Source organism: Heloderma suspectum, chromosome 2, assembly GCF_057233095.1.
Source record: "Heloderma suspectum isolate Gila_16-S chromosome 2, 16-S_ref, whole genome shotgun sequence".
In the NCBI taxonomy this organism is placed as follows: Eukaryota; Metazoa; Chordata; class Lepidosauria; order Squamata; family Helodermatidae; genus Heloderma; species Heloderma suspectum.
The window spans coordinates 164519116-164539981 of NC_139459.1; the positions used below are offsets into that span (position 1 = coordinate 164519116).

At 44.2% G+C, this 20866-nt stretch overlaps 1 protein-coding gene across 2 annotated transcripts in view; it reads left to right on the forward strand.

Moving 5' to 3' along the window:
- The first annotated feature begins 3776 nt into the window (after window positions 1-3776).
- LYL1 (LYL1 basic helix-loop-helix family member) overlaps window positions 3777-20866 on the forward strand; it is a 29581-nt gene continuing 12491 nt past the window's right edge. The window contains exons 1-2 of one of the 2 annotated variants that reach the window (XM_084835751.1): window positions 3781-3866; window positions 19321-19381. The gene's annotated coding sequence lies outside the window, so the exon portion shown is untranslated. Of the gene's footprint in view, window positions 3867-19320; window positions 19382-20866 lie in introns of both variants that reach the window. The other variant, XM_084835750.1, reaches the window with a different exon arrangement.

The window sequence follows — 20866 nt, forward strand, 5'->3', positions numbered from 1 at the left end:
TACACAGCTGCAGCCTGCACTGGCCAATGCAGTGCTTTCCTTTACTGAATGCCAGGCTTTGCCTAGCCACTATTGCAGCTGCCTGCCTGGGGGCTGTTTGGCACCCTGGATCTCTTGGTGCCTTAGGTGACTGCCCACTTTACCTCCCCCTAGAAATGGCCCTGCCCATCAGCTGCTTTAAAAACAACAACAGCACACAATCAGGAGATTCAATCACAAACAAGACCAGAATCTGGCTATTGCCCTGGCAATGACCCTGACCTAACCTGGAAGTATTTCTACCCTGGTTGGGTTAGAAGGAACCAATGGGCTGCTTGAGGGTGGAGTTTTGCAAGACAATACAGCTCAGCTTCCTCCAGCCTGGTGCCCTCCAGTTGTGTTGGACTAGAACTAGTCCCCAGGTTGGGGAAGGCTGACACAGTCCCTTCTATTCTTCCTCTACTTTGCAGCCTAGAAACCCCAGGATCAAGTTCTAATTGACCTTGCCAGCCCTATGTTGATCTGGTACTGTCTCTGAGAGGTTTTAACAACAACAACAACAACAACAATCTGCTAAAAAAGCAATCAAAGTGGTGTAGAACAATTTCAAACAATAAAACCTGCAGACAATAAAACCAACAAAATTAAATGTCTCCCTTCTGCGATCTGCCGAAATCATTCTCTCTGGGCCATAACTCCTTCCTGCTTAAGAGCTAAACTCGCTACAGCTTCTCACAGTGGGATTAAGTAGATGCCTAGCTCAGCTTAGTGTGTGAAACTCACACTGGCTCTCCATCTCAAAGGGTTGTGTCATTTGTCACCAATGTCTCCGGTACGTGGCTGCAACACTCATACAACACAACCATATTCTGTACAGCACACACAATCACAGTTGACATCCTGAGGGGGAGCAGGGAGAATCACATTGTCCCAATGACAAAACAGTATTTTGAGTGTTGGGCAAATGTGATGGCCTCGCGCACATAGTACATTACCTTCAGGGAAGGCTTCTGAATGAGTCACAATTGGCCCATTTGTTGTGTGTGCTGTGGAAAGGCTTGTGGATGCATCCCCAGGAGATGGCAGCCCAGGTCTACACTGAAGTGATCCAGCAGAGATAGTTCCTCTTTAAATAGGACTATAGGAGCAATGTGGTGCTACCCAAACATGGCTTCCTGCATTGACATGGCAACGAAGGCAGGTGTGTGGCACACCTCAGACCCTGTAGGCAGTGCCCCATCCAGCGCTACACTTTTCTGCATGCATTTGGGAAAAGGGTTTCGGGGTAGAAGCCCGCAAAAAGAAGGAGGTGGGCATTTTTATAACACCATGCATGAACAAAGCTTTTTGGACTTGCTTTGGATCCCTCATGTGTTTGTGTTCACACGTGGCCTTTTTGAAATGGCTTTCACAAGGGGCACAAATATTTTCGTGTGTTTCCCACTGCTGTAATTTGAATGGAAATCATAGGCCTAGTTCAGAGGTGAGGCAGCCACCATGTAGCACCGCAAGTATGCCAGGGCCGGCCTGGCTTGCTGCTGGGCCTGGTTTCTTTATTTATTGACAAGATTTTTACGCTGTCCTTCATCAAATGATCTCAGGGCCATTATGCTCAGGTAGGATGGGCCCAATGCATTTTGCTGCCTGAGGCAAAGTGCAAGATGGCACCCCCTCCCATTCCACATACAAAAGCTGACTGGACCGGTGATTGAGTGATGGGACAGGGTTCTCCACCGCACCTGAAAGCAGCAGGCTAGCTTAGGGGGTGCAGGGCAGGCCATGTGGCCCATAGCTCTCTCCTCCAGCACCTTGCTGCTGCCTCCCAGCATCTCCTACCTGAGGTGACTGCCTCACTCTCCTAATGGCAGGGCTGGCCCTGTCTCAGGCTGCTGCCATCATGGGGCCTGGGTGGGTGTGGAGAGGCATATTCACCACCCACGTGGTGCTTCCATATGATTTTGGCTCAGCAGCAAGGAGGTGCTCCACATTCCCAAGACACTCACATGCTGGCCCCCTCCTGTGTATATCAGACTCTGGATACTGGAATATACATTCTCTACTGCATCAGCACGATTCACAAGGGCCGTTGCTTAGGCGCTAACTGTTGATGGTTAATTTCATATCTCTTCCTCTCTTGGGTTCTTATGATTCTTTATCTTTATACTGGACTTGGACTGGACTTTCTTTCGAGATGAGGATGCCTTGAAATAGAGGACTATCCTCTAACAGCCCTTCAAATAGAGAAGTGTCCTCTTTAAGGAGGACACGTGGCCACTGTCAGGCAGGCACACGGGTCACCTGATCACAGTCTTGACCATTTTGATGAGATATATTGCATTTCTATTTAAGTTATGGTAATTGTTTCTAAATGTGCATCTATATGTATCAATTAGCATATGCAAATTATATGCAAATCTGTGTCCTCTTTTTGCCCTCGTTTTTAGTGATGCACATCCTCTTTTTTGGAGATACATAGGTGGCCACTCTGGACACATTCCAAACTAAAAGGCTTTCTCCAGAAGCCCTAATATGTGCCCAGAGAACATTAGTTATTGGTCAGATTTAAAGTATAATAAATAAATATAAATAAATATCCCAAAGATGTGCATTCCTGACAATTTTCTTGGACCTTGCTTAGGCATGTTTTAAATCAAGTGGCAGGAACAGTGATGTAAAAATGGCCTCTGACTCAAATTGGATACTAGGTACATATAATGGGCTGGCGAGTTCGCATTACTAAACATACTTTCTTTGCAGGAATTGCCGAGGTCTTTAGCTGACTGTTGATCTTGATGATGCCAGTGGCTCAAAGGCTGGTTCGCCTGATTTCCACCGTACTCAAGGGCTGTAGGAGGTGTTGGGAGCCTGCCAATTCCATGTGATGCCCCACAGGAGGCCGATGGGCACTGTGCCTGTAAGGAACCCCAAAGGTGGGCTGGCTGGAGGAAAGGGACCTGCTCCCCCGCCCCGTTTTGCATGGCTCTCCTACTCTTGCATCCAAGCCCTGTTTCCAGCCGCTAATGACAGTGCTCTGAGCTTTGCTAAGCGACCTCCTATTATGCGTGTGCCATTGAGTCTTCAGTGTTCGCTGGCCTATGTTATTCCAGTGTGTAGACGCTGGGCTTCCTCTTGTTTGCTTTCCAAGTCCCCTTGCTTAGGCTGGGTCTGACTCGGGAGTTTCCTTATCAGTCCTGTGCAGGCAGCTCCTGGGCTGCTTATCTCCAAGCTGCAGAACATCCCCTGTCCAAAGAGGGCAGGAAATCTCTCTCGTGCAGGGGAGGGGAGGGGAGTGGGAGTGGGGAGGGGGTTTGGCCCAGACGCCTTCTTCAAAGCAGCTCCTTCCAGTGGCCAAATACTGCCTGTCGAAAAAGAGAGGTGGCCACAGGGGGATTCGCAGGGAGCGGGGGGTGGTGGCAGGAAAAGCTGGAGCCTAATTGATTTGACGTCCCCAACACTACGGCTAATAACAATAATAATTATACGCGAGCTCTGGCAAAGGGAAGCAGTGGAGAAGAGAGGAAGCAGCCACGAATCATGGCCCCTGAGCATAGTAGCCGGCAGCAGCCATGTGGCCGACTTTTGGGGTAAACTCCTTGGGGATGCCAGCCGGCCACCTCCTTTCCAGGCTCTAGGATCGGACCCCAGCAGCATCTCCTGTTTCGTCTTCAGGTAGACTGCCGCAGCACTGTTTCTACATGCCCCCCCACCTCGCCATCCAGGCCTCCTTGCAGCCAGCAATCAGGTGACACTTCATTTCACTTCGAAATTCCCCAGCCCTCAAACGGAATTTTACCGCCTTGCCTGCCCTTCAGCAACAGGGAATCAAACATGACTGTCTTTGACCTTTGGAGAAGGAGAGAGGGCTTTGGCCGGGTGAAGTCTGACAGGTGAGAAAGGGGGCATTTGGGGGTGGCGGAGAAAGGGTGGTTGGCACGTTCCTTGGAAAGGAAGTGAGCTGAGTTTCAGCCATCGTTTTATTTCAGCAAAGATGATTGTTTGTAATGTTAAGAGTCTTTCAACTCATGAGTTACATTGAGAGGTTGGCGATTGGTGTTGTTTCCCTATCTTGCAATTTGTCGTTGATCTGAGTCTAAAATCATTTCTCATGGTATCTAATGCCCTGTATTTTTTTTCCCAGTACACAATGCCCGGTATTTTTTATCCAGTGCTAAATGGCTTGTACATTTTTATAATAATTTCCATACTGTATCAAGCAGCCCAGAATAAGGGTGTCTAGGAGAGCAATTAATCTAAGAATACTCTTCCCCAAATTGCCTTTTTCATGTGGAAACTTTTCATTCATTATGAATTATTAGCTTTTTCTTACTGCCTTACTCTCCCCTCTGCAAGAACACCCAGTGTAAGAAAAAGAACAACATCTGTAAGGCTCAGAAAATATAGCTGGAAAATGGAATTTTCACTGCATCCTAACAATACAGTTACAAACCAAGTAGATTTTGAGGTAAAATCCAGATTCTCCACTTTATAGAAATCAAAATGAGATCCATCAAGCGATGCTAATTTGCTACAGGCATTCTCTGTCATTTGGGTGGGTATATGTTAATTAAAATTAAATAATCACCACTAATCATTAGGTTTAAAACTTTCACCTGCACTTCCATTTGAATTTCAAACTTTCTTGTGTTCCCTTAGCTTATCTTGGAAATTATCACGGTTACCATTTAAACCACACTGATATATATCACTTGCTTGACAATTGCATCCCTTATCATGCTGTATTACCCACATGGTTTCCTACCAGAGTTCAATTTGTAGTAAAAATCAGCTATTATTACTTCTTTCATTATGTTTTTTAAATGCAACAGCTCATTGATGTTTCCTTTCAGAAACATCAGCAGACAGCATGGTTTCATCCATAATTCTGTGTTTTCTACATTCGGATTTGTACGTGTAATCATATTATGTAAGATGAGGACACACATTATATAGTCACCTATGTAGGGAGTGTGTGTGATATATATAGAATGAGGTAAATTGATGATAGATTATACTCTATTTTTCTGGATATGATATCATGAAAACAGTTGTGGCCATGCTGATCTCAACATTTTGAAAGGAGTTGCAAAATAGGGAAAGTGACTTCCCCCCTCCCACCCAGACCAACAGTTGTTTTAGTAAGGGCCTCTTCAAACATTACACACTTCCTCCAGGGCAAGCACTTCCGTGTAGGAAAAAGAGTGAAAACCGCGTGTGGATTGTCACATGTGACAATTGCACACATGAGCATACATGCTGGGAGGCTATTGCTCCCAGTGCATATACCTACAATGTGCAAGTAGTAAAAGAAATGTGTGTGAAATTGACACAAATGAGAATGAGACAAAGATTTCATGTTCTCCTCCACTGGAAATAATACATAACACTTGAAGCAGTTCCAAGAGTCAACAGGCTTTAGCATTACATAGACCCTTTCTTCAAAAAAGGATGAAATGTTTTTCATATACATTATACATGTATAATGTATAATATAAAATTTACACTATAAACGTTATAGTGTAAGCTAGTATACTGTTATGCTATCATAAACTATTGTCTAACATCATATACAATGATGTTAGACAATCATACATACATGTCTATATAACATATACGAAAACAACAGATATTCACTGTATAGTTATATAATACACATAATTTTGTGACTCACATGTATAGTGCATGGTGATAAATATCAGGGCCATAATCAGTCACAGAGTTATATGCCCCTCATTTCAATAATTACTGATTTCAATTATGCTTAAGCACTCTGAACTCCATGTTGGATTGTGGCCACAGAGTTTTTAATTAGATCATGTACAGTTTAACAAATGCTCTTTTAAAAATTGTAGGCAGGGAGTCGAATTATTACTATAGCATTATCAGGATAGATCCACAATCCAGTTAACCTGAAGTATTTGGATTTAGCTCAGTTCCACTGAAAGTTAGCAGAAGCAGTTTGGTACAAACAAAGGCAGCCTTCCTCAACCTGCTGCCTTCCAGGTGTTTTGGATTACAATTTCCAGAATTCCTGACCATTGGCCATGCTGTTTGGCGGTGATGGGAGCTGAAATCCAAAATATCTGGAGGGCACCAGGTTGAGAAATGCTGAGCTAAGGCATAATTATTTAAAATGAGTCATGGATTGGCTGTAGTGGATTCTATAGATATTATTACTCATGTAAGGAAGATTCTTCCTTTAACGAGTGTTTGAATGAAAAATGGGATGTTCTAAACGTGTGGGCTCATAAGGCAGCTGTTCAACTCTGGTCTAAATACAGTTTGAATGATTTTTTTGGTCTTTTTTTTCTCCGCAGTCCTCCAGTTTAAGGGGAAATTCTTGGGAGTCAAAACGAAAACACATCACAGACATCCCATTGCCTTGCAATCACAGAACTGGCTTTTAAAAAAGCAACCTGTGTTTTAAAATTATATATATATATCCATCCACCCACATTTCAATGTAGCTCTCTCTGCACACTCTCTCTCTTTTGGTAAGAATGGCTTTGAAATGGCCTCAGATGTTGTTGATTGAGAAGCCAAGCCCTCCTGATGACATTTGCAAAACCATTTCCTCTATTTCTCAAACATTTTTATTGCCTGACACTCGAACAAAGAACTGAGACAGCCACTCCAGATGAGCATTGTTGCTATTTTATCTCCCTCGGCTCAGTTACCTGGTTTGCAAAATATCATCCCTTCCTATCTCAGCCACAATTCTAGATTCAAAATTTGTGGGTGCTCGGGGGGGGGGGGGCAGAGCTGGACTTGCAAAGAGAATCCAGCTTCTGGGAAAGGCACAGGCCGCTGAAGATCATACATTTTGCCCCAAATAGGATGGGGATTTTCCCAAGCCAGAATTTAACTTGTAACCAGAGCTGTTTTGTACTCTATTTGAAAAGGATTCTAGACAACAAAATTAAATTCCCAAGTCAATTGCAAATCTTGCAGTTAGCACCATCTTGGTCAAATTGGCATGTTTTAATCTACATTTGACCTTTGGCAGAATTTTGACCAAAGATCAAGGAGGCAGCTGAAAGGGCAGCATAAAGGAGGCCCTATGGGTGGGAAAACATGATGGAGCGATAAGTAGCCATTTAGGCAGCTAGAAGCTCCTCCTCCAAAAAGAATGTGCAGTAGACACATTCCGGTGGCATGGTTGCAGTTGGTCTTCGCAATCAGGGGGTCAAACCATGAAAAAAATCAGGCTTAGTTCTGAGGATGCTTCCAGACCACTAGCACTAATAATTGAACAGCATTGTGTAGCTATTCTGTCTTTTCTTCCTGTTTTCCCCCTGGTAAGATGGGAGAAGTGGTGGGAAGACACAGGGTAGTTACAGATGGAAGACAGCATAATCTGGACCCACCTGTAAAATTCCGTGGAGGAGGCAGAGGAATTGCACAATAAAAGCCTTATCTGGAAGCTCCCCCATATCCGGGTTGCCAGTATTTTTTAATTCTCCAGTTTGGTTCTGGTTCAGACGCTAACTTTAAAAAGCAGTTCAGTCATTTTCAACCAGTTCTGATACATTGCATACAGATTATTGTAAGAAATAACAACAACAAAAACAACAAGGGCCTCTCACAATCACAATGTAACTTCTTTAAAATGAAAACTTCAGGAACTTTTTTAAAGCACACTATGTGTGCACACTAATAAAACACCTTCCAGAACGCTATCAGCCATATATGACCACTGGTAGAACAGCCTTCCCCAACCTGGGGCCCTCCAGTTGTGTTGGACTACAACTCCCACTATCCCCTGACAGCATGGGGGATGATGGGAATTGTAGGCCAATACATCTAGAAGGCATCACAGTGGGGAAGACGGGGCTAGAATGAGCATGAGAACAGAGGCCATGTCCATGGCAGGTGAAAACATGATTTCCGCAGCATGTTCTCCCCAACCCCCATAATGTTTAGTTATGCTCAATATGTGACGCAGTTCAGTCCATTGTGCATTTACCCCAGCCCTGCTCTACATCATTGGTAGCCACTGCTGCGGAGAACTGGCCATAGGGATACTGTTTTCAGCTGCATTCTCATAGTGAGTGTAATTTCTTCCCTTGCTCTAAATACCAGTTCCCAAATACTCTTTATACATTGACCTGGTGGAAGAGGCTGAACAAAGGGAAGCTATGGGAGGGTTCATCCCCACTCATGTGCCCCTTCTGCATTTAAAATCAGACCCTACCACATGCTTTATACATTATTAGGTCAGACATGAGTTTTGGCAAATGGGCTTGCCACACCATCATGTGTAGTCTGAGGCTGAGAGAGGCATTTTGTACTTGGGGATCAAGGTAAATGCAGGAAACAGGAGAATTATCAATCCCAAATATTCCCCCCTCCTCTTTCCTAATTATTTCCTGGGAAATGTTGCCTGCTTTGCATCTCTTTAAGGGGTTGGGGGAGAGGAGAGAGGCACTTTCCCAGCACCCTCAAAAAAGCTTCCTGAGCTACTGGTTATTGAACCTCTATTCATTCATTCATTCATTCATTCATTTAATTTCATTTCTATACCGCCCAATAGCTGAAGCTTATTTTGAACCAGCTACTGTGTTTTTGTGTTTAAGGTTTCAGTTCCAGGACAAATTCAAAGCAATTGAGGGACTTTAGGGTTAGGGCTTCCATTTCAGTTCACTGAAGAAGAAAAAGAAAACCCTCTCTGAACCAGTTATGAGTTTAAGTTCATATTCAGTTCTATTCCCTGTTCGCAACCATGAGGACTAGGAACTTATATAGTGGTTTGTTTTGTTTTGTTTTTTGTGAAAAGCTGAGATTTTCAGGAATTCAACTTCTCTCTTGTCATAAACTAGGAGTATTTTCATAGTGGCACTGTCATTCCAAAGCAACCTCTTTCAACCTGTGCATCCATTTCAAAGGTATAGGAGTGGCAAAAATGACTTGATCGTTCTACCAGAAGCATAACAAAGCTCCTGAACAACTGTCATTTTGCAGTTTCCACATCTCCTTCTTTCTGACATATTCCCATGTGCAAATATGTACATGGAAATAAATATATTGCAGTTGGTTGTCTATATATTTTTTGAACAGAACTGTAGATTCTCTGTCACATCCAAGCCACAGATCCAGCTGTGGAAATATTATTTGGATAACTGGTTCCCATAAAACATTCCCATGATTCTGTGCTCAAGAGATCACTTCAAAAAGAGAGCAGGTGAATGCAGAATTTTACATCAGACTCTAGAGCCAGTCATCACTCCCATAAGGAAAAGTATACCTTGTTCTCTGTGAAATACAAGGAAGGGGCAGGGCCGGCTCTCCCATTAGGCACAGTAAGGCAGCCACCTCAGGCAGCCAGATGGGCGATTAATAAATTTAATAATAATAATAATAATAATAATAATAATAATAGGTGTCATGAAACGGCAGCAGATAGTTAGCTATTATGGGGAGGATGGGGAGAGGAGCTTTTGTGAGGTTTTCTGAAATAACTCGGCCAACCTTTGGAAGAGGCAGCTCTGGTTCTAGTTTTTCAGGATTTAGCTCCTCATGTGATCCACCTCTCCTCAGAGGTTTGAGTGGGAGTGGCATCAGCAGTGGGGGGCGGAGGGGTGGGGGTCATTGCCAAAAAAGAGGAAACGCATAACCAAAAAAGAGGATACAGATTTGCATAATATTTACATGTGCTAATTTATGTATAAAATGCATTTAGAAACAACTACTATCATTTCAATAGAAATGCAATCCATTTCATCATCGTGGGGGAGGCTGCGACCAGGTGGCCTGTCTGCTGTTGACGGGCACCTCCACAGCCCCTGTTTTCCCCTCCCCTAGGTCTTAGGCAGCCCGTAACACAGAGGACACCTTCAAAGTGAGGGCTGTCCTCCTTAAAACAGGGAATAGGGATATTCAGCCGGTGGAACTGGGTTTTTTCCTTCTTCAAGGACTCCACAGAATACAGGATGCTTGCAGACAGGAATCTGCCCCCCCCCCCCTTCCCAACCTTTATTTATGCCAGGGCTCAGCCTCAGCGTCTGTTTTCAGTGCTTAGCCCTGGCACATAGGAAATAGGGAGAGACAACAGCGGCCTTGACCAGTGTAGTAAAGTGGATGCAAAAACGGCCTGGCTAAGGGTCCTTGTGGCAGGCAAGCTGCCTCCCTCCTGCTGGTGTCAGCCTGCTGGAACAATCCTGAAGATGCCTGCCTGAGCTGTATTAGAGCCAGAGCCCTCTGGGCCTGCGTTGTCCAGTGTATCACACGAACCCAGATTCTTCCTGTTCTACCATACATTGTTGATCGCTTTCCTGGGAAACTGGAGAGCATCCCTAGCAGCACATTCCGATAATGAAGGGCAGAGTGCAATGCAGTTCCTTTGCCACAGAGTCCCCACACTTCAGGAATGGGGGGTGGGGGTGGGTATGGGGCTTCCAGGTGGTAGGCTATTGTTCCCAGGCAGACTTTCTTTTTTTCTAGAAATAAAGCACAGGGGTCCCCTGCTCATAGATCTCCACAAATCCTATGAGGGAATCTTGATGGATTCCTCAGTAGAGGGAACACAGGGCATTCCACATCCCCATGCAGCAAGAAGTGTGCATATGGACATTATCCAAAATAAATGAGAATAGGGGCTAGGGACATGGAAGGTGAGAGGCCCAAACTTTGGGTCGAATACAGATGTAGACATACTTAGGGTAGAACTACTGAAATCAATGGGAATAAAGTTAGTCATGACTTCCTTGTCCCATTGATTTCAATTGGTGTAATCTAAGCATGACTAAGTCTGGTTCCAACCCATTGGGTTTCAGCTCAAACTACAAGTTATGTTGATTAGGTAGCATGTAGCTGACCCCTCTCTTGTTTTCTTACTCTAGAGTAATTGTGCAGAGCTTTGATTTAGATTGGGGCCACCATGCACCAGGAAGGGAGGATTAAACTCCCCCCCGCCATGTTTTCCTTGAAATTCACCCCTCAAGGGTTAAAAAAGGGGACGGGGAAGCCTTGAATGGTGCCAATCTGAATCAGGGTCATGTGCACTTACTTTAGAGTAAGAAAACAAGCCAGAGGTCAGCTACATGCTAATGTAACATCTAGTTTAACCCTCATTCCAGCTCAGAACAATATGAAGGAAAGAAGTGTGGAGCCCAGATTCCTGGGTTCAAATTCCTAGTTTGATGTGGACTGAAGGGGAGGCAGAGAATATAGAGATGGCGGAGAAATTCATTTGGTTCACATGTTAATGCAAATTTACCCAGTTTTGCACTTTCAAACCGATAAGTGAACTGAAACTCAGTTATCCTTCAAAATTCACCCTGCTCCGAATTTTGCAATGGAGTTCCCCAATCAAAACATACAAACCAAAATGTATTTATTAGGGAAATATGCCCTAATATGTATATTAAGCAAAATTGTGTAGAAAATGCCTGTACTAGGAGAAATGTACACAAAAATGCATTTGAATTTTCATGTAAACTTTAAAAACAAAGTTCAGGATGACACAAATTTAAAACTGGCAAAATTATGAAAGATTAACCAAACTTAAGACTGGAAGAAGGAGAAACTGAGAGAAACCACAATGGATAGATTCGAGCATCCCTCTAGACCATTACCTGGGTGGCCCATTTCCAGAGGCCCCTGCCTCAGGCCTGTCAATGCATCACAGAGAGAGAGATTTTTCCAGCTCTTTTAGAGGAAGTGCACTGAGGCAACTTAGTACCTGTTTGGCTAGGTGATACCCCTGGCACTCCAGGGCACATTCAAATTGCCATCAGCTGTTCAGGTCTGATGGGGAAGAAGTAAAGAAGTGAAAAACATTAAACTGAGAAAAACAGTCAGCGCTTGATAACTGAATCTGCTCCCATTTTGCTATGCTGTTCAGCAATGATAAAACACAAGGGTCCAAACATACTGGCATGGTGAAATTACTCTTTTCTGGAATGGCTTCAAAAGAAAGGATGGTGGGCCTTGGAACTGGGCCCAAAGAACTTCAACCCGGCCTTGCAGAAGAAGGACCTGGGCTGATCTTGGCTGCCTTTAGATAGTAGTAGTAGTAGTAGTAGTAGTAATACTACACAAAAGGATGTCCATTGCATCTTAGTGTCTTCATAGCACTTCACACACATTATTTCAGAAATCCTTACAAAGCTATGTAAGGCAGGTCAGCATATGAGTAAGCTATATGTTACATGCAAATGGGTGTAATGAAGCCCTGACTACAGTCACTACCACCACTGCTATCTATTACTACAACTACTTCTATTACTACTACTACTACAGCACAGGAAGGGTGTAGGTGGAGGGGACAGGGCTGGAATGTACATCACCCTCTGTACTTACAAAAATTGAACATCTGAAGAGGCCTCAAGTGTGGTAAGCATGTGGAGTCAGTGTGGTGTAGTGGACAGAGCATTTGGCCTAGTCTAGAAAGATCCAGGTTCAAATTCCTCCTCAGCCAAGTAGTTCACTGGGCCAGCCACTATGGCCCTTTTCAGTGATAAACTAGGGAGGATGTAGACACGGGGGTGGTGGTGGTGGGTCATGCTTGCTGCTTTGCCCCTGCTCTCTACATGCGCATACTGCAGGTTCCATACCGAAAGTCGGATGAATGTGCAGAGGTCTGAAGCAAGGCCAATGGATGCAATAGGTGTTTCACACAGCCTCTGCCTGCAGGTTTAGAAAATTGTGAGCATGATACAAAAGGAAAAAAGGAATAGGGAAGGAAGAGGAAAACAAGCAAATTCTCCCAAGTGGTAATCCTTGTGCACCATCCATGCCAAAGAGGGGGGTATCAGTGCATTTGGGAGAACCCCTAGATTTGCAGAAGTACAAAACTCCTTTAGGAGAAAGAACACCTCTTACCAGTCCAAAGAGGACTAGACATGTTCCGTAGGTGCACAATGCTGAGTTTCGGGGGGGGGGGGAATGGAATTACAAGGGGGATGGTGAATGGAATGGAGTATCCTGGAAAAGGGGGTGGTTGGCTAGCTGGAACCCTAAATAGGAGAATTACACACAGCAACATTTGGGAACATAGAACATATAATATGTAACATCACACACTCTCTGTCCTCAGGGAACCTCAGAGCTTAAGGATTTCTGGACAGAATTTTCAGCATCCTCACCAAAGTAGTGTTCCCAGGGAAGCTTTGAAAGTTAAACTGGTATAAAACCAAAATAAGTTTCCAGAGGGGCTGCCATGTTATTCCGCTGCAGCAAAAACAATCAAGTCTCTTGGTTGTTTTCCAAATAAGTTTGTAATGCAGATAGGCCTAAATTCTTTGAAAGCACTGCTGTACTGGCTTGGGAACAAGCATGTTCAGCAAACTTGTTGATGGCGGGAAGGGGAAGACAATGGCACCAAGGAACCAGGAAGCACCCCACCCCACCAATACAGAACAGAGCCTTGAAGAAACCCACACACGGCTGTGGCTTATTCCCTCCGCCTATTGGTGAGAGACCACGACCGCGTTCTACATTTATCTGCTGAGAAGGCCTGCCTCAATCTTACCCCACCATCTCTGCTTGACGGCAGGGGATTCCCCACATATCAGACTTTCACAAACACCTGCAGTGAAAGGCCTCCCCCCTCCCCATTCATCAGGGAGAGAAAGGGAGAGAGGAAGGAAGAAAGAAATCACAGCCATACTGCACACCACCACCAACCAGCACTTGCTGGGCCCAGATCAGACCCGGCGCTGCCATTAAGTAGAGTGAAGCGTCCACCTCAGGCAGCAGATTTGGGTGTTATAAAAGGGCAGCAATTTTTCAGTTGTTACTATTTTTTATTGCCAAGGAGAGGCAGAGGTGCTTGTGGGATTTTCTGCCTGAGGTGCCAAAATAATGTGGCTGGCCTTGGGTACTATGCGCCTTGGCTTGAGGAGGTGCCATTTGCTGCTGCACCTCAGGTAGCAAAACGTCTTGGGCCAGCCCTGGCCCAGATCACATCACTGGCACTCCGAGCACTGACAGCAATGTGCTACTCCTCTTTGGGGCTTTTAGGAGAAAAACAGTTAATCCATTTTTGGAAGGATGGAAAGAAGGGTAGAGCTGATTTTTTGCCTGCTAGGATTAATACAATTGGAGATCATAGTGCTCCACTCCGTGGCAACTACAGAGAGGGTTAAAACAACAGCTTACTGCAGGGGTAGGCGACCTGAAGGGCACCAGGTTGCCTACCCCTTGGTTGAAATGGATCCTTAAAAGACTAACAAATTAATTATGGTAAGAGCTTTTGTAGGTTAGAGTCTTCTTCATCTGATGAAGAAAAATGGAATAGAGGATACTCCTTGGAAAAGGGTGACAGTTAGGAGAAGAAGAACTAGACGCCACTCTGCACCAGTGGAAGCAGTGGAGCTGTGGAACCGATTCCAGGTACTTGCAGATGAGACTGGAGGACAGCCTGCAGAGGAAGAATCACAGGGGAACCTGCATGAGAGTGAGCAAGAGGCTAAAGGTCAGTCAAACAGAGGCGATGAAACCCAGGCCTACAAGAAGAAGAAGAGAAGAGTGGTAGTAGTGGGATTCTCCTTGCTGCGTGGGATCGAGACCCAAGTATGTCGCGAAGACCCATAGACTCGCCAGGTATGTTGTCTCCCGGGAGGACAGATTAGAGACGTGACTGAAAGGTTGCCTGCACTCATAAAGCCCACTGACAGGTATCCCTTTCTTCTCATCCATGTGGGAACAAATGATACCGCCAAGCGGAGCTACGAAGAGATCACGTCAGACTTTGAAGCTTTGGGAAGGAAACTCAAGAACTTTGGGGCCCAGATAGTTTTCTCATCCATCCTTCCAGTAGTTAGAAGAGGGATAGAAAGGGAACGAAAAATACTCCGGGTGAATGACTGGCTACGAAGGTGGTGCCGACGAGAGAGATTTGGATTCTGGGACCACGGGCTATACTTCCTGGAAGATGGGCTGTTGGCTAGGGATGGGTTGCACCTCACAAAGGATGGGAAGAATGTGTTTGGCCACAGCATGAAGAACTTCATCAGGAGGGCTTTAAACTGAATCCTACGGGGAAGGGAGATGTAATGTTGGGGGTAACAATGGACATAGGCGCATGCACTGCAATGGAGAGAACAGCTCTGATAGCGCCCAATAATAGTCTTCAGACACATGTACGAAGAAAGCCAGACTATGAAGCACATGGTCTTCGATGTCTATATACTAATGCCCAGAGTATGGGAAACAAACAGAACGAACTTGAACTCTTAATACAAGAGGGAAATTATGACCTGATAGGTATAACTGAGACTTGGTGGGATGACTCTCATGACTGGAATACAGCAATTGAAGGATATAACTTGTTCAAAAAGAACAGGAGGAACAGAAAGGGAGGTGGGGTTGCACTGTATGTGAAAAATACATATCTCTGCGCAGAAATACAGGAGGAGGAGCTTGGTAGCCCCATCGAGAGCATCTGGGTTGAAATAAATGGAGCAAAGAATAAAAGGAACCTGGTGGTTGGAGTCTACTACCGGCCACCCAATCAAGGAGAAGACAAGGATGAAACTTTTGAAAAGCAAATAGCCAATGTTTTAAGGAAGCATGATGTAGTAGTAATGGGGGACTTCAATCTCCCCGATATTTGTTGGGAGACAAATTCTGCAAAACATGGCCCCTCCAGGAAATTCCTGACTTGTGTGGCGGATAACTTCCTCCTACAGAAAGTAGAGGAAGGAACTAGAGGATCGGCTATCCTTGACTTGATCCTAACCAACAGAGATGACTTAGTGGATAAAGTAGCAGTTACAGGAACTCTGGGGGAAAGCGACCATGTTGTACTTGAGTTCTTGGTTCTAAGGGAAGCAAAAGCCGAGTGTAGTCAAACGCGTACCCTGGATTTTAGGAAAGCTGATTTTCATAAACTCAGAACAATGATCAGTAAGGTCCCATGGCAAGTGACGCTAATGAGAAAAGGAGTCCAAGATGGGTGGGAGCTTTTAAAAAAGGAAATTCTCAAGGCACAATCACAAGCAATTCCAACAAGAAGAAAAGGTGGAAGACAACAGAAGAAGCCAATGTGGCTTCACAAAAAGCTTAGGGATGACCTGAAAACAAAAAAGGACACATATAGGAATTGGAAAGAAGGCCAAGTAACAAAGGAAGAGTACAGGCAGATAGCACAGAATTGCAGGGATGGCGTCAGGAAGGCTAAAGCTGAGAACGAGCTGAGGTTAGCAAGGGATGTTAAAAACAACAAAAAGGCTTTCTTCAGCTACGTGCATAGTAAAAGGCAGAGGAAAGAAATGGTGGTTCAGCTATTAAATAAGGATGGCAAAATGATAACAGATGACAAAGAAAAGGCAGAGGTGCTCAATTCCTACTTTGGCTCAGTCTTCTTCCAAAAGAGGGTCTATGACCCCCCTGGCAAAGGCGAAGTACAGGCTGAAGGGGCAGGATTGCAGCTTGAGATCGACAGGCATATGGTCAAGGAACACCTCATTACTTTGAATGAGTTCAAATCTCCTGGGCCAGATGAACTGCATCCTAGAGTCATCAAGGAACTGGCAGAAGAACTCTCAGAACCGCTGTCTATTCTCTTTGAGAAATCATGGAGGACGGGGGAAGTGCCAGATGACTGGAGGAGGGCTAACGTTGTCCCTATCTTCAAAAAGGGTAAAAAGGAGGAACCTGGGAACTACAGACCAGTCAGTCTGACATCAATCCCTGGGAAAATTCTGGAGCAGATCATAAAGCAATCCATCTGGAAGCACCTTGACAACAATGCCGTGATAACTCGAAGCCAACATGGATTTGTCAAAAACAAGTCCTGCCAGACAAACCTGATCTCATTTTTTGATCAAGTAACCTCCCTTGTAGACCGTGGGAATGCTGTAGACATCATATACCTCGACTTCAGCAAAGCTTTCGACGAAGTGCCCCATGATATCCTGATGAGCAAACTAGCTCAAAGTGGGCTAGATGAAACAACGATCCGGTGGATCCACAGTTGGCTACAGAATCGGACTCAAAGAGTGCTTATCAATGGGACCTTCTCAAACTGGGGAGAGGTAACGAGTGGGGTACGGCAGGGCTCAGTCCTGGGCCCAGTGCTCTTCAACATTTTTATGAATGACTTGGAGGAGGAGGTACAGGGAATGCTGATCAGATTTGCAGATGACACAAAATTGGGCAGGATAGCTAATACCTTGGAAGACAGAAACAAAATTCAAAGTGATCTGGATAGACTGGAGCGCTGGGCAGAAAACAACAGAATGACATTTAATAGGGACAAATACCAAGTTCTGCACCTAGGAAAAAGAAACCAAATGCACAGTTACAAAATGGGGGATACGTGGCTCAACCACACTACAAGCGAGAAGGATCTTGGAATTGTTGTCGATCACAAGCTGAATATGAGCCAACAATGTGATGTGGCTGCAAAAAAGGCAAATGCTCTTTTGGGCTGCATTAATAGAAGCATAGCTTCCAAATCCCGGGAAGTACTAGTTCCCCTCTACTCAGCACTGGTTAGGCCTCATCTGGAGTACTATGTCCAGTTCTGGGCACCACACTTTAAGAAGGATGCAGACAAACTGGAGAGGGTTCAGAGGAGGGCAACAAAGATGATCAGGGGACTGGAAACAAAGCCCTATGAAGAGAGACTGAAAGAACTGGGCATGTTTAGCCTTGAGAAGAGAAGACTGAGGGGAGATATGATAGCGCTCTTCAAGTACTTGAAAGGTTGTCACAGAGAAGAAGGCCAGGATCTCTTCTTGATCATCCCAGAGTGCAGGACACGGAATAATGGGCTCAAGTTACAGGAAGCCAGATTCCGGGTGAACATCAGGAAAAACTTCCTGACTGTAAGAGCAATACGACAATGGAACCAATTACCTGGGGAGGTGGTGGGCTCTCCCACACTGGAGGCCTTCAAGACGAGGCTGGACAGCCATTTGTCAGGGATGCTCTGACTTGGATTCCTGCATTGAGCAGGGGGTTGGACTCAATGGCCTTGTAGGCCCCTTCCAACCCTACTATTATATGATTCTATGATTCTATTCTAGGATGCATGAAGCATGCTCTGTTAACAGGGATAGATAGATAGATAGATAGATAGATGGAGAGAGACATGCATATAGAGAAAAAATGCAAACAGTGAGGTCAAAAGGTCATGAAATATTAAGACTACTGCTAGTGACAATTCAATTAAACTTAAATGTATGCAAAATAAGCACACCGACCATTCACAAGAGTGATAATTGGTAATACAACTTTCCTAGATTTGCTACGTTAATTAACACCTGTAGTGGGACAGGAAACCATTGTCTCTGTTCAAGCCCAACTGGATAGAACCAAATATCTTTGATGAGTTCTAATTCAGCTATTTTACGCTGGGGTCTCCCTTTAAAATTATTTCGCTTTAATAGGAGCAGGTGAATGTGCTTGGTATTATTAGATCCTGTAGTTCTGGTGCCTGAGTGGATATGGGGACAGTTGGCAACCACATTTATTGCAGGGGGTGCTGGTCCCTATGTTTGTGTCTCTGTTGTGTGGCCTCTTGTTGCTAATTAGCTGTTTTAGATTCGGGGGTTACGTGTAAGCAAGGACAGGCCAACCACACAAGGCCTGTAAAAGGGAAGTATAATTGTCCAGGATGGGCTGCAGGTCATTGCTAATACATTGGAGTGCCCTTAACTGGGATTGTAGGTTACAAGTGGTGTTCTGTGTCTCTTCTGAGAATGTCCTGTAGTAAATTATTTGGCTGTGTCAATCTATCCCCCACCTCATTTCATTTGGTGGATGTTACAACGTAAGAAAAGGCTGATATGAATCCATGAAGCCCTTTCTGACTAGCTATAGGAAATGCAGTTGTATAGGGATGGTGGAATCTGTCCATTTTGGTTTCTCTCCATTTCTCATTTTTCCACTCTTACATTCCGTTCGCCCCAAAACTTTGAGCATTTTCCCAGTCTTAAGTACAGTTCATCACAAATATTGAGAATCTTTCAATCTTAAATTCAGTTTGTTCTGAATTTTTTTTTCTTTCTAATCTTAAATTTGGTTCTTCCTGAATGTTGAGTTGTTTTTTTAAAGTTTGCATGAAGAATTTACACATTTTTGTGTCCATTTCTCCTAATACATGCATTTTATATGCAAATTTGCCTAATATACACATTTTTGTGAGCAGTTTGCCTAATATGTATACTTAATCTTATTTTCACTAATATATGAATTTTAGTGTGCACTTTTGGCTAATTTACACATTTTTGTATGCATTTTTTTATTGGAAACTCCACTGCAAAATTTAGAAAAAATGTGAATTTCAATGAATAACTGAGTTTTGGTTCCTATATTGGTATGACAGTGCAGAATTTGGTAAGTTCTCATGAAAATGTGAACTAAATTAATTTCTCCCCTATCCCCTGTTCATAGGTGATGGCTATAGGCAATTTATCTTGTGGCATGTTCATTTCCCCTTTCAAAATTTGAGGAGGTGAGTGAGAAAGGTCCATCCCTGTTGTAGTTAAGACCACTGAAGTACCTAGCAAAGCTCCCCCCCTTCCCCCCACAAGTACATTGTTAACAAAGCGTCTTTCATTCTCTTTACAAAAGTGGACCTGTTAGGGACATGTGATGCTTCAGAGTAGCAGAGTGGTCTGAAATTCCAGGTTGCAAAACAACTTTTAGGGGTTGAAACTTGAGAATGTATTACACTCCCTCCATCTGAAACCCATTCCTAAAAGTAAAAGCTAACATTTTATCAGAGTGTAAAATTCAAATATCAAATGTAAACATCCCGAAGACTGAGAATTACAGGGAGAATTTTCTAACGTTTACTTCAATACGTTTATCTTCCCACTAAATAAACTGGTCTTTAGGTGCTTCCAGACAAAGTTTTTATGATGTCATCACCTTGCCTCGTTCACAAATTTTTACGGGGGGTGGGAGTCCAGACATTGTCATCTTCTTCCCTAACCCTCCTGTGGTTTCCCATCACTTCTTCCATCTTTTTCCTTACTGCAGAAAATCCATTAAGGAAAAAATTATGGAAAAGGGGCATAAGGCTTTCTGGTTGCTAGCACTAGGAGCCCTCCCTCTGGAAGCACCCTTTGCTTTAACCAAGAGAGGCAGGGTATGCAGTGGAGCCATGAGGAGAGGGGGAAAAGAAGGAAGGAATTTGTGATCGAGAGGGCTGTGAAAACTGAGCTTAATCGGACCCATACATTGGACTTTAGGAAAGCCAGTTTCAAAAAACTCAAAGAAAAGTTGGGTGGGATACCATGGATAGAAATCCTGAGCAAAAGAAGAGCTCAAGAGGGATAGAAAATACTGAAAACTGAAATACTGATGGCACAATCGCACACTGTTCCCATGAGAAGGACAAATAGGGGAAGTTTAAAGAAACCTGTGTGACTGCACAGGGAGCTCTCTGATGAGCTGAGACTCAAAGGGGTCATATATAGAAAACAGAGGGACATATTACCAAGGGGGAGTACAGTAGAGTTTGCCAAACATGTAAGGATGGTGTCAGGAAGGCGAAGGCTTAGAATGAGCTAAGGCCCGTGAGGGATGCTAAAAACAACAAAAAGTGTTCCTTCGGCTACATTAGGAGCAAGAGAAGGGATAGGTCCTAGCTTAGGGAAAATGGTGTCTTCTACTTAGGGAAGATGATGTCCCTTCCAGCTCTGTGGTTCTGTACTATAGCAGCCAAGACTATACTATTTCATACTCATATAATGGTGGTGCTTTCAGTGTTCATATGAGGTGAGTTGTGGACAAGGGTGGGGCTTTGAGTGGGGCAAAATTCACAGGAGGGTGTTCTTGGATTTACTCAAGATTAAGACTGTGATCCTATGCATGCTTACATGGCAGGAAGCCCCACTGAACCCAGGGGATCAGACCACATATTTTAGTGTATTTAATAGCATTGCTGTGGCTCCTTTTATATCTTATCCTAACCAGAGGTTCAAGTTCTCCT